This window comes from Aptenodytes patagonicus, chromosome 2, assembly GCF_965638725.1.
Source record: "Aptenodytes patagonicus chromosome 2, bAptPat1.pri.cur, whole genome shotgun sequence".
Taxonomy (NCBI): Eukaryota; Metazoa; Chordata; class Aves; order Sphenisciformes; family Spheniscidae; genus Aptenodytes; species Aptenodytes patagonicus.
In genome coordinates this window covers 168,786,549-168,800,031 of record NC_134950.1, presented here as the reverse complement: position 1 = coordinate 168,800,031, position 13,483 = coordinate 168,786,549, and positions in this window count along the sequence as shown.

Here is a 13,483-nt window from a genome sequence, read left to right as displayed (position 1 = left end):
CTGCCCCAACCAAAAAAAACAAAACCAAAAAAAACCCAAAACCACAAACCTAAGACCCCCTCCAAACAAATATTTTTTTGCCGACGTAACAAGCTGGGCGTGAAGTAGGAGAGAGCAGGAGCACCGCTTTTGGCAGCAGCAAGCTGCTAGAGGCTCAGGAATTTCACAAAACTTCACTTATAGGTGCATCAGGCAGGTGAAGTAGGATGAACCTGAACCACAGAGGTGTCATCTAGATGAGGTATTCTGTACCTACAGCTTGCCAAAGGTACCCTGATCGACTTGTGTGCATCTGTCAGTCAAACAAAAACAAATGTTGCTGTTCTGATGGAGGATTATAGATCAGCTGGGAAATCCGTTGTGTTACATTCTGCTACACCCTATCAGTTTTAGTCCTGGTGCTCAAATCTGTTCAGTATTTATCTGGGTGTCGTGGTTTAACCCCATCTGGCAACTAAGCCCCACCCAGCCGCTCACTCACTCACCCCCAGTGGGATGGGGGAGAGAATCAGAAGAGTAAAAGTGAGAAAACTCGCGGGTTGAGATAAAGACAGTTTAATAGGTAAAGCAAAAGCCGCGCACACAAGCAAAGCAAAACAAGGAATTCATTCACTGCTTCCCATGGGCAGGCAGGTGTTCAGCCATCTCCAGGACAGCAGGGCTCCATCACACATAACGGTGACTTGGGGAGACAAACGCCATCACTCCAAAGGTCCCCCCCTTTCTCCTTCTTCTTCCCCCAGCTGTATATGCTGAGCACGACGTCATATGGTGTGGGATATCCCTTGGGTCAGTTTGGGTCAGCTGTCCCGGCTGTGTCCCCTCCCAACTTCTCGTGCACCCCCAGCCTGCTCGCTGGTGGGGTGGGGTGAGAGGCAGAAAAGGCCTTGACTCTGTGTCAGCACTGCTCAGCAGTAACGAAAACATCCCTGTGTTATCAACACTGTTTCCAGCACAAATCCAAAACACAGCCCCATACTAGCTACTGGGAAGCAAATTAACTCTACCCCAGCCAAAACCAGCACACTGGGGTAACTGCCTGGCCTTTGTGAGAGTAATAATGAATAACCAAGCTTTTTACTGTCACAATAATAATGAAGTATTAATGGTGAATTAAGGAACAGAACGAGAGAAAATCCAGCCATGCAGCCATCGGTGCCAGTTAGCGTGTAACTAGATAGTCAGATGTGGAAGCGTTAATGTATCTGGGTACATGAAGGCGTGATATAATCACACAGTCTCTATAAACATAAATCAAGATCAATAAAAACACTGGCTGCATAGATTCTGAGGGTGGATTCAGCAGCTTTAAGGCGACAAAACTTGATTTCATGATCACCTGCACCTGTGTATCCTAAAAATGCTTCAATATCTTCCTGTACCAGTGGTTGCACTGAATTCCTGAAAGTTCGTACATGTATTCTAGAAGAAATATTTAACTGCATCACAGATGGATTAGAAAAGAAAAAAAAAGACTTTACAAGCAAAAAACCCTAACTCTAACTCTAACTCGAAATGATCTAATTAATGTTCAATTTATAATGGAAAGCCACAAAAAAATCTATAAATCTAGTTGTTATAAGCTAATCTAGAAAAAGCTATAAACCTATATCCCTGGGCTTTTAGATCTTGGCTGCACTAGAAAATGTTTCTTCCACATTTTGTAAAGTTGAGCTTCAGTGCTACTGGCCAACATCTGCAGAGCTGGCCAAATCAAGGTCCACACAGTAGAAAAAGGTTTTGAATATAATTTCTGACCCAAGCATTGGATACACCCAGGTCTGGTTAAAACATATGAGCCAAGGAAAATCACCGGAAAACTTAATTAGAGGGGATTTAATCACATCTCTGAAGCATGGCCACATTTTCTCATGCGTGCCCTTCTGGCATTGACAAGATGCAGCTGAGTCAAATTCTCCTGGCACTATAAAAGCTTATGAGGAAGATGGGGACAGAATTTTTAGCAGGGCCTGTTGCGACAGGACAAGGGGTAACGGTTTTAAACTAAAAGAGGGGAGATCCAGACTGGATATAAGGAAGAAATTGTTTATGCTGCGGGTGGTGAAGCACTGGCACAGGTTGCCCAGAGAGGTGGTGGATGCCCCATCCCTGGAAACATTCCAGGTCAGGTTGGACGGGGCTCTGAGCAACCTGCTCTAGTTGAAGATGTCCCTGCCCAGGGCAGGGGGGTTGGACTAGATGACCTTTAGAGGTCCCTTCCAACCCAAACTATTCCATGATTCTATGGTTCTAAATGGGAGCAAACTGCGTCTCCTAATTCTGAGGTGAAAATGATTCATTTCTTGAAACAAAACTGTGTCTCTGCCTCTCACTCAGACCACCTCTTTCTTAATTTTCTTCCTATTATCCCCTCTGCCAGAGCACTACATCAATCATTTTCCTTCACTAAAGACAACCTCTGCTGTTGACTTGTCTCAAACAACCGTAGGATGAACTCGCTGTCAGCAAACACCTTCTGATGTTTGGCTTGACTGAACTGTCACTGACCCATCACATGAACTCACTCACACCCTCTCTCTACACCAGTTTTTTGTTGTCCCGCTTACAGGGAAATGAGGGGGAGAACCATAAAAATAACGAGCACGTTAGCAACGCTGCTGGGGAACAAACAGCTCAGAGGAAGAGCAGTGAAAAATCATACACAGCAGAGAAAGTCTCCCGAGATAAATGCAAAGATTTAGGGCAGCCAGATACTAATTGCAGTGTTTGCAAAAGTCAGTGTGCGTGCACCGCATTATTTACAGCAAACAACGTGTTCAGTCGACACAGCCTGTTCTCTGTTCCTTAGGCCGGTGATTTTCTTTTGTTTTGTTCTTTCCCTATTTGATCAGACTTCCCAAATAATTTTCCCACTGCTTTGGCCTCTCGTTTGCAGTTTTATAGGCTGTTAGAAGCACTGTTGATATCTGATGTTCCAAAACTGAAACAAGTTAGTTAATTTGGATTAGTCATAACAGGAGCGCTGTAGTTCCACGGTTGAATAAGCTTTACCCTAGAAGGCAGGTTTCTAGGACAAACAATATTTATGAGCATAGGCATCATTTGCTGAGGGCAGTGAAACGTGGGCTCTTTGGAGGAAGACTGAGAAAACAAAACTGAAATCACTTCTGAGCCTGGCTCCCTGACTTCTGGGATTTGTATAAATGCGAGCGCGTCATCATTTTCTATGCTCTTCCCTGCTTAATACCCACAAAATATCCTCCTGTTTGGCCAGTATTTACTCTGCAGCATGCGAGTGATGTGTGGGTATCACTCGGGAAGCAGCCTTCTTGGTCAGACTACACAGAGGTCTTAACTGATGCGGAAGCAAGATGTGAAAGTTTCACTCTCCGTTCATATTCAGATTTTGGGTTGCAGAAGCAAGTTTTGGCAGAAAAGATACAGTGAAATATCAAAGTGGAGTAACAGTACTTTTGCAGGAAATCAAGAGACCAGTATAGTTTCTGTATTCAAGCGATTTTCTTCCAAGAAAATCTCTTTGTGAGTGGTTTAACCCGTGTTATCTCATTATCCAGGGCATATTTCTCACACATTCTTTCGCATGTCTTTATTAAGACGAGTCACTCCGTAAACTTGATGCAAGGCTGCTCCTTTTCCCCATCAGCAGAGGTATTAACTGGGTAGCAGATGACTCACCTTCTCCTGATGCACCACTCCCACTGTACATCTGTGCTACCATCATTGCCAGATGCTCATCTCCGGAGTCCAGTCCCAAATAATCCTAAAGTTGAATTAAAGTCTATAAGATTTTTGAAGTAATGAAGGTTGGGGTGCTTTTCTTTTATGCTTTTAAGGAGTCATATTTTTGCTCTACTATCCCATTGTGAGATCTAGAAATTACCTTTGTTTTAGAAAGCAAGCTGGGATTTCCCCAGGTTTCCCATTATTCCAGAATTTCAAACCTTAAAACCTCATCTATTTCACAGGTCACGGTAAAATTGATGAAGATGATCACAGTGCTCAAAATAAGCTATGTAAGCTCTTTTCTTCTCTCTAAATACTGGATGAAGTACTGTCTTAATTTTCAGACCACGTCTCATGTAACTGGAAAGGAGAGGGAAAAACAAATGGCTGTTTGACAGAATGGATCTTTCTGTTAAGGACCGCCTGGGATTTAGGTTTTACGGACTGAAATGGATTGGGCTGTGTGGACAACGTGCAGGTTGGGACGAGGGCTGGGCTGGAAAGGGATGCTGCTGGAGGGAAGGCAGTCTCTTCACCTCTCATCCCTGCCACTCCCATAAACTCTGCCTGGGGATGTATGTGTATGCAGTGTAGCTCGCTAAATGCATTTACTCATGGTAAAGCACACAGATGCTTCTTATCGGCAAGTGCTCCAGGGACACTCAGAAGCTGCTGTTTCCTCTGTCTCATCGGTGAAGGCCTGTAGGTGCCTGCGAATGGATGTGTGCCTGAAACCTGTAGGCGTGCTTGGGACAGGTTTAATCTAGCTAAGCCGGGTACGAGAGTAAAGGTGGTTCGGTGGCACACCCTTTCGGTGCGATACGGCAACCGTAGAATACACCCAGAGCCCCTGGTGGGTTTGTGTGGTCTGTACCGATGGCAACATTACTCCATACCCAGGGTAAACTAAAGCTGTGTTGGAAGATACACACTTCACCTACATGTGTTGCAATCCAGCCTCTAATTGCCGTGAAGCCACACTCCGGGTATGCACCGAATGGCCCAACGTGCTCTCAATGCTCTGTATCTGGTGACGTGTGGTATTTGACAGGAGGGAGAGATGACATCTCCAACGTTGCATCCCTCGGGACTGAATGCAGACACATGGGCATGAAGCAGAGGTGGGGCGTGCAGTAACACCACTGCTACTCTCTCGCTGGATGTGCAGGGAGCACTACACCAGGTAGTATCGGCGTAGGTGCCACAGTCCCTCTTCCTGTGTTAAACCTGTCCCTAGGATTCATTAAACAGTGGCATATAAAAAGGGATGTTAGCTCTGATGTTCCTCGCTGATGCTGTCAGACTTAAATTCCTCCTGTAATTATAACTGGCCACTTTTGATATGTTTTTTTTTTTTTTTTTTAATTTGCAGTTCACCATTCCTGCGCATTCAGCATGACTGTGCTACAAGCAGGGTGTATTTATGTGGTGGATGATGTTGTTTCTGTAAAGGGCTAATCCTAGAGATCCTCAGGGGAAAAAGGTTCCTTGCACATTATAAAACTGCATATTTGCCTACTGCTAATTAGGCAAATATAACCTCCAGTCTGAATCTTCTCGGAGACTGGGAAGAAGAAAAATACCCTGAAAGCAGGTGGGAAAGGGTTAACAAATGAAACACAGACTGCGACATTGAAATATTCTTTCTGGCTCGGAGATGGTAGGCAAAAGCACTCATCCAGCAGAGAGACTCTTTATCTGCTATCTGACAGTGCCACAGGGGACAGCGAGATGCCTGCAAACCAAGGTCATCGCCTCCCTCTTTGATGTAATGCATTACTACATACTGGCACAGAAGTAAAAGCTGGACCTCCAGCACAGCCAAACCAATCCAGTGCCACAAGTCAGGCAAAGCAGCGTGGAAAAAAGCAGAAGTATCAGCACCCAAATCCTCAGATACTGATTGCTAAAAGGCATAAGGAAATTATCCAGTCTGACCTCATTTGTGATTGGATTTTTCCCCCAATTATTTCTCCATAGAGTCTGATAACTTGTCATTTAAAGGGGAACTAAAAGTCAGTAACCTATGGATGGTAGGTAAATTAAAACTCCCCCTTTTTGAGTTGGGAATCAGAGGAGAAAATTAAACATTTTTTAGGATCAAATCCTGCACAGAATTATGCACGTACTTGCCCAATAGACCAGATGGATGTATACAAACCAGTAAAGTAAAGAGGGCCAGACACTGGGGTGAACACTTATCCGTGGGTGTCTATAGTGTTCAGTTGTTGGCATTGCTCTTGGTATGGCGTTGGCTTCTGCTGACTGACCCAGGCATGCTCTGAGAAGGTCGTGGGCCAGCAGCTTTTCCTGACCAGCAGAAAGAAGCAGCCACCCTGTCCTGGGGAAGAACAACAGGAGCAGAGTTCAGCTGTATCAACAGGAGTCCTGACATGGCGTTTGATTTCAGGTCAGAGGATGAGCCCTGACCTTCTTTATTTACAGGTATAGATATAGCCAATTAGCTTATTTGTGAGCCAAAAAAGCACCCGAGCTTTTAAACTACCTCTTGTCAATGCTTGTTAGATGCCACAGCATCGCCTGAGGAGCAGGAGCAATGAGGGATCTTTGGAGGAAGAACTGTCATAACATTTATCCAGAGCCGAGTGTCCTGTTAGGTCCCAAGAAATAGCAAAGCTCTCCAATATTAAGCAGATGTCATCTTTTAAAGTCTGAAAATGCTGTCACTTACAACAAGGGGGAGAGGGAACAGAGAGAGGGAGGCTCTGTGTTAAGGAACAGAAAGCTGCAACCGGCTCCCCCGCAGCCTCCACTAACTCCCAGTCAGCTTGAGAGCCTCCTAGCCTAAGTGTCTGGTCTTAAATGTTAATACAGCATGACAAGAGGATGTAAAGAACAAGAGGAGGCTTTCATCAGGGTCTTGCACCACTAAGCTCTATAACCTCCTCCCTTCCCCTCAAGAAGGGGCTTTAGCTGTCTGTGCTGGAGGAAGCTCTGATAATGCTTCAGCCGTAGCCTTGGGTCAGCCTGCTGTGGCATGAGTGTGTGTGAGGAGCTGCTGAAATACGGGAAGGGGTCTTGCACCCTTGCCTGAGTGATGTTTGAGGTTTGTCCGTGCCTTGCCTTGTACCTTGCTGATCCTGACCTGCTGACTCGGCTTCCTAGACCATGGACCCAGGACCATGCCTCTGCCCCAGGCACAGGATTCCCCCCCTCAGCCACAGTCCCAGATGAATGCAGTGACTGCCAACGTCTTCGAAGGGGACGGAAACACTGCCACCTCACTGCCCGTATGGTTGCCCCATTGGTTTGATCCCAGCAAAGGAAGAGTCTGTTGGGAGCATTCAGTGTTGCACCCTGAATTGGTGGCCCTTGAACACCTCAAGGTGAGTCTGGCATGTGGGGGTTGGTGTCTGCACACTGGGCATTTCACAACACCTGCCTCTCCAAAGCTGGACCTTTGTAAGGTGTGGGGACAAACGGTGATGGGAAGGCAGGTGGCTGTCACAGGGCTGAGTGCACCGACAGGTTCTGCAACCTCTTGCCTGCCCCTCCTAGGGCTTTAGCTGCTGGTGCTCAGGGGCAGCCCTGACGTAGGGCAGCTGTAACCTTGATCAGGCTGCTGTGAAACAGCTAAGTTGGAAGAAAGAGCTGTGAGAAGTCCTGTCTGGTGTCTTTGCCCATGAACCCTCCGACCCTGGGCTTGAGAGCTGCGTTTCAACACAAGCCCTTGCCCTTGGTCCTTGCCTGAGCTGGGGTGCAGGTATGGCCATGCCCTGCCCTGCTTTGCCAGGCAGTTCTTTCAGCTTCCTGGCAGAGGAAAGGAGGAAGACAGAGGGCAGAGTAATATAATAAAAGTAAAAGCTTATTCTCATTCTGATCATTTAAGTATTAAAATGGTGGGATTCTTTGCCAGTATAAATGCATAATTGATTATTAATTCCCTTTGCAGAGGCATTGTGTCCTTTAGTCCCTGCTTCATGTGGACTGCAAATGGAGGACAGAATGAAACCGTGTTGATGGGGCTACATTTAGCAGAAAGCACTGGTGGCTTATTGCTTATGCTGTTCAGGCTTTTAAAAGTCAAAGTACGTAGGGCTCCCTGCTGATAAAAATATTCCAAGTTGCTGCTTGACTCAAGGGTGAATGCAATGTGAAACCTCCTCAAAGCGGTTGGTGGTATCGGCTTAAAACACTCTCACCGTCCTCCTGCACCGCTCCTTTGGTTGCACCAACGTGCCCGTGGGGCTCTGCTCTGAACTGGAGCAGGGAACTGGCAGCGCTTTTACAGAGAAGTAGGTGCATCACCTCTTTTTTCTTGCTCCGCTCTCTGATCTTTCTCACAGCTGTCCTCACCAAAACCACCATGCCAGTGCAGGACGGGAATGAACAGCGGGGAGTGGGAAGACTTCAAGCCAGCTGTGTCACTTTTACATCATGTGAAACCTGGGCAGAAAGTTAAAAGCTACAGTGAACTGCCTCGAGGATTAGGCTGCTTGCTTTGTCCTTGGAGTTATTAGCTGGGGAGTGAAAGAAGAGGGAGCACAGAGTATATGGACTCATCCAGGGTAAAGCAGACAGTGGCAGCGAGACACTCCATACAGCTTGTGCCTTCACGTTGTAGCGTCCCCATACCTTCCCCTGAGGTGACATTACTGGTTATTGATGAAGTCGGGTTGTTCCTCTGGGTAGACTGAGCTGATCCTGTCTGATGACTCTGATGTTTCTGAGTAACAAAATAAGCTGTGAACTGTGCAATGAGAACTAACAAATTGCACTTTTCTGGTAAGACTCCAAGCTATATTATACCCAGTCAGTATTTTCCACAAACCATTCAGTTTTAAACCACTGGTTTAAAATGTAATGATCACATGATTATTTATCTGATGTCTTGCAAAGTTCACGACATGTCACTTTGAACACTTTGCTACAAGCAATGTAAAAATGAGGTGGGTCTGGATCTACAGAATGCATTTATCTGGTGATTATTCTTGAGGGAATAAAACCGATTTGTTAAACTGCGAGGTAGTTGTTGTAGACTATGTAGGAGCAATGGAAATAATCTGTATGTAAATCATGATAACATCAGAAACACACATGAGAAACTCAGGTTAAATCCATAATTAAAAAAACCGCCAAAACATATGCAAGGAGGTCAGTATGTATTTCCATATAAATACAGAGGAATAAGAGGTGGTTCTTCATGCTATGGACAACTGAACTGTAGAACTCCTTGCCAGAGGTTGTGGATGTAGAAAGATTACCTGGATTAAAAGGGAAATTAAGACAGGATTTTAGAGAGAAGAGATCCGTTGAAGATTACCAAGTAGACAAACCACATCAGGTTCATGAAATTCTCTGAGATGAAAGTAGTTGGAAACTGTAGTTGGTGGGGGAAGTATCACTTATTCTTCTTTGACATCTGCTTATGGACACTTTCGGAAACAGGGCAGCGGACTACTTGTGCATTCGGTCTGAATCAGTATGCTCGTTCCTTTGCCCTTATGATATTATTTATTTATTAACAATAAATGATTAACATGAATATGACAAAGCTGAATCATTGAACCATAGAATCCTAGAATAGTTTGGGTTGGAAGGGACCTCTAAAGGTCATCTAGTCCAACCCCCCTGCCGTGGGCAGGGACATCTTCAACTAGATCAGGTTGCTCAGAGCCCCGTCCAACCTGACCTGGAATGTTTCCAGGGATGGGGCATCCACCACCTCTCTGGGCAACCTGTGCCAGTGCTTCACCACCCGCAGCGTAAACAATTTCTTCCTTACATCTAGTCTAAATCTACCCCCCTTTAGTTTAAAGCCATTCCCCCTTGTCCTGTCGCAACAGGCCCTGCTAAAAAGTCTGCTGCCATCTCTTTTCTAAGCCCCCTATAAGTACCGATAGGCTGCAATAAGGTCTCCCCAAAGCCTTCTCTTCTCTAGGCTGAACAACTCTCAGCTGAACAACTCTCAACTAAGCTGAACCCCAACTCTCTCAGCCTTTCTTCACAGGAGAGGTGTTCCATCCCCCTGATCATAATAATTGTTTATTGACTCTCCTCATATTATGTTTAAAACAAACCCTATATCCTGGGAATGTTTATACAAACCAACATTGCATTTCTTAAATGCACGCGATGGGATGCATTCAGTTCAGTGAGAGTAGTCAGACAAATAAACCTTTCATGTGTTCCTCAAATGCTCACAAAATTGAGGATTTAGATTACAAATTATGACATGTTCTTCTACAATAATGTAGAGCAAATAGAAGGCTTTACCTCCTGTTACAATATTAAATAAGCTAAGCTAGTCTAGAAGTTAACAAATCTACTTTCCAAATTTGTAGGAAATGAAAATTTAAGACTTTGCTTATGTTCCTCCATCACGGATGTTTTGGGAAGTAATGAAATGAGCATTACAACGCGATTCAGAGACTGGCTTTACTACGCGTTTATACTTGTCTGAATGTAGTGCTCAGCCAGTGTCTTATGCCGATGGGTTAGTAATGCAAAATGTCTAATGATGTCTCTCACGGCAGCCTGTCACCCTGCTGACAGTGTGGGAGAGAAACGTGGCAGCTACAGAAGAAACACTGGCTACAGACCAGGGTCTTGAGCGACCTTGCCTTGCCAGCCATTATCAGAGGAGCAGCATGATCCACTATCTTGGGTAAGACATTGAATCTCCATTCAGAAAACGACTAATCTCCTCAAACGCGTTTTCACCGAGGCTGTGACTACTGGACACGTGTAAAATTGAGCGTGCTGGGAAGGTTTTAATCTTACACATACCTTCCCATTTTGCAAATGGTTTGGATTCACTATTTGCATACCCAAGATATACAACAGTGGTTTAGCTCCACTATTCATACACACACAAGGCGTATCCACATACCATAAATAAGTGGTTGTGAAAGGCATAAAGACTGTAATAGCCTTCTCTTTCACATTAGGATATACCCTTCTTTTTAAGCAGAGCTGTGCGCTATCAGTTGGATAATTCACAATTATTTACCTTGGAACCAGCACTGTGGCCTTCTAAAAACAGGATTTGTGTCCAGCACTCTTGCTCACTCAGGAAGTATTGGTGAAGACGTTAGAGCTCTAACAAGCTATTATGTCTATTTTGTTTTTAACATCAGCGTCAAATGCCAACTTGCGTTCATCCAGAAAGCTGGCAAGGGTTTTGCATGTCAGTGTGTTTTCTTCTATTTTAATTTAAACCTCTCAGTGAAAGTTTCAGTATTTGCCATGCTCTGTTCTTTCCCAGTCATGGCTAGGATCATCAAATCACAAGAAAATCCTGAAGGCAAGCAATTTAATAAAGCAGTCCTTTGTTTTGTGGCTGGCATGATAATTCAAACAGAAGGTCAGTCAAAAAATCATGCTTTTCTGAATGCCGTGGGGAAGTGAGTGGATGAGTACCCTGCCTCTTTCTAAGCACCATGCCACAGCAATAAGAAGTGAATTTGCATTTAATGCAAGAGATGAAAGTGTAAAAACTCATTCAGTGAAATAACAGCAAGTTATTTTCACAGCAAGGCACCGCTCGTGTTGGCTGGCACTTCCACAGCTTCCTGGGGATTTAGGGACTACTGCATGATTTTGTATAATCCACTCGGCCGGGCTGCCTGACCCCGAATGTGCCATGTCTGATGTATGCTAACCCCACTCCCTATCACCGTGCGGAAGGAAACCTTAAAATATATTCAATTTACCTGCTTTGTCACCTCTTGTCAACGTGACCATCTTCCATCACCTCGCATTCAGTATCGGTAAACTGGCCCGGCTACACGGCAAATTAGGAGCCGCTCTGATTTCAGACTGTGCCCTGGGTTTGGTTGGTTTGGGTTTTATTTTTTCGTTTTGTTTTAAATATCTTTAAGTTACTTCACGTGTGAAGTGGAAAAAATTGAACAGTCTGAGTAGCGGTAAGTAGTTTTCTGTCTGGCTTGTTTTTGCTAAGTGTTGCTATCACCACCTCTCAGCCGGTAGGTAAAACAACCTTCAACAACTGAGGTTTTCATGCATTGTCAACATAGTGGTTAACACAGAAAGATTCTTCAAACACTCCAGTATTCAGTGGTGGATGATTATTTTTTTTTCTTTTGCCCCAAATATTCGGTCTATGCTCTACTTTCTAGTTTTGTCTTTGACATGAGGATGTGCTGCTTCAAAATGGAAGCAAAGATTGGCTTCAAATTCCCTGGCAAAGCTTCTCATACAGGATACAGATCATCTCAGCTTATCTGGTTCAAGCCTGTCTGCACGTAACATTGTTTTCTTTGGAAGTTCAGTATTGTTGCTCTGTGCTCCATTGTTCTCATTTCTTACAGTTGGAGTTGTGGCAAAAGAAAAATCAGCTTTTTGTTTCTTTTCTCTTCAGCACTAGTGGGTAAATCACTCCCTATGTAGATCGAAACATATTTTCCTTATAATCGTTTGGACTCAGCCTTCAAACTTCTTGTTCCAGATCCACTGCCTACTGCAAAGAGGAACAATGTTGGGTGACTGGTAGCAGACTGGTGGAGCAACTAGAAAGATATGGAGCATTTGGTGGTCAGTGCAGCCTTACCGACAAGAGTGGCAGCGCTTCAGCATTTTTACTTGCTGGGCTCCTCATTTTCTCTGACAGCAGGTCCTGGGAAAGAACAGCAGTGGCTCTGCCTGCAAGAAGTTGCAAAGTGTTACCTGGAAGAACCCGTATCTCCCAACCTTCTGAGCCACTCTTGTGGTACAACCTGGTGTAGTCAGTAAGATGCAGCCCTGCAAAGCGCTGGTGGTGTCGTGGTTTAACCTCAGCCGGCAACTAAGCACCACGCAGCCGCTCGCTCACTCCCCCCCCCAGTAGGATGGGGGAGAGAATCGGAAGGGTAAAAGTGAGAAAACTCATGGGTTGAGATAAAGGCAGTTTAATAGGTAAAGCAAAAGCCACACACGCAAGCAAAGCAAAACAAGGAATTCATTCACTACTTCCCATGGGCAGGCAGGTGTTCAGCCATCTCCAGGACAGCAGGGCTCCATCACGCGTAACGGTTACTTGGGAAGACAAACGCCATCACTCCAAACGTCCCCCCCTTCCTTCTTCTTCCCCCAGCTTTATATATACTTTATATACTGAGCATGACGTCCCATGGTATGGAATATCCCTTTGGCCAGTTTCGGTCAGCTGTCCTGGCCGTGCCCCCTCCCAGCTTCTTGTGCACCTCCAGCCTGTTCAGTCGGCAGAGCATGGGAAGCTGAAAAGTCCTTGACTAGTGTAAACACTACCTAGCAACAACTAAAACATCGGTGTGTTATCAACATTGTTCTCACCCTAAATCCAAAACACAGCACTGTACCAGCTGCTAGGAAGGAAATTAACTCTATCCCTGCTGAAACCAGGACAGGTGGTCACTCACTGGGATGCTGCTAAGCTACAATAACATAAAGAGTTCACTTCTGAACATACAATGAATTTGTAGATCAACCCTCCAGTCTCTGTAAAGGACAGAAGCCTTGCATTTTCTACTGCCTTAGGAGAAATGGGTAGCAGGAAGGTTTTTGTCGCCAAGTCAAGATAAGCACTGTCGAACATATCCTCTGCTGTGCAGCGCTAACCATCTGACACAACTTCTGTCTGCATATCCCTCCTGGGCCAGTAGCAACTCAGTCACTGCCTGAGTGATATCCCTGCTCAGTCTTCTGGCCACACGAGTGTCTTGAATAATGAAGAGCTGGAAGAGTAAAAGAGGGGAGCGACGGCTGGAGTCTCTACTGCTTTCAAAGAATGGCTGTCTTGGGCTAACAAATCCCCACGCAGCTAGACTTCAGCCAGCTC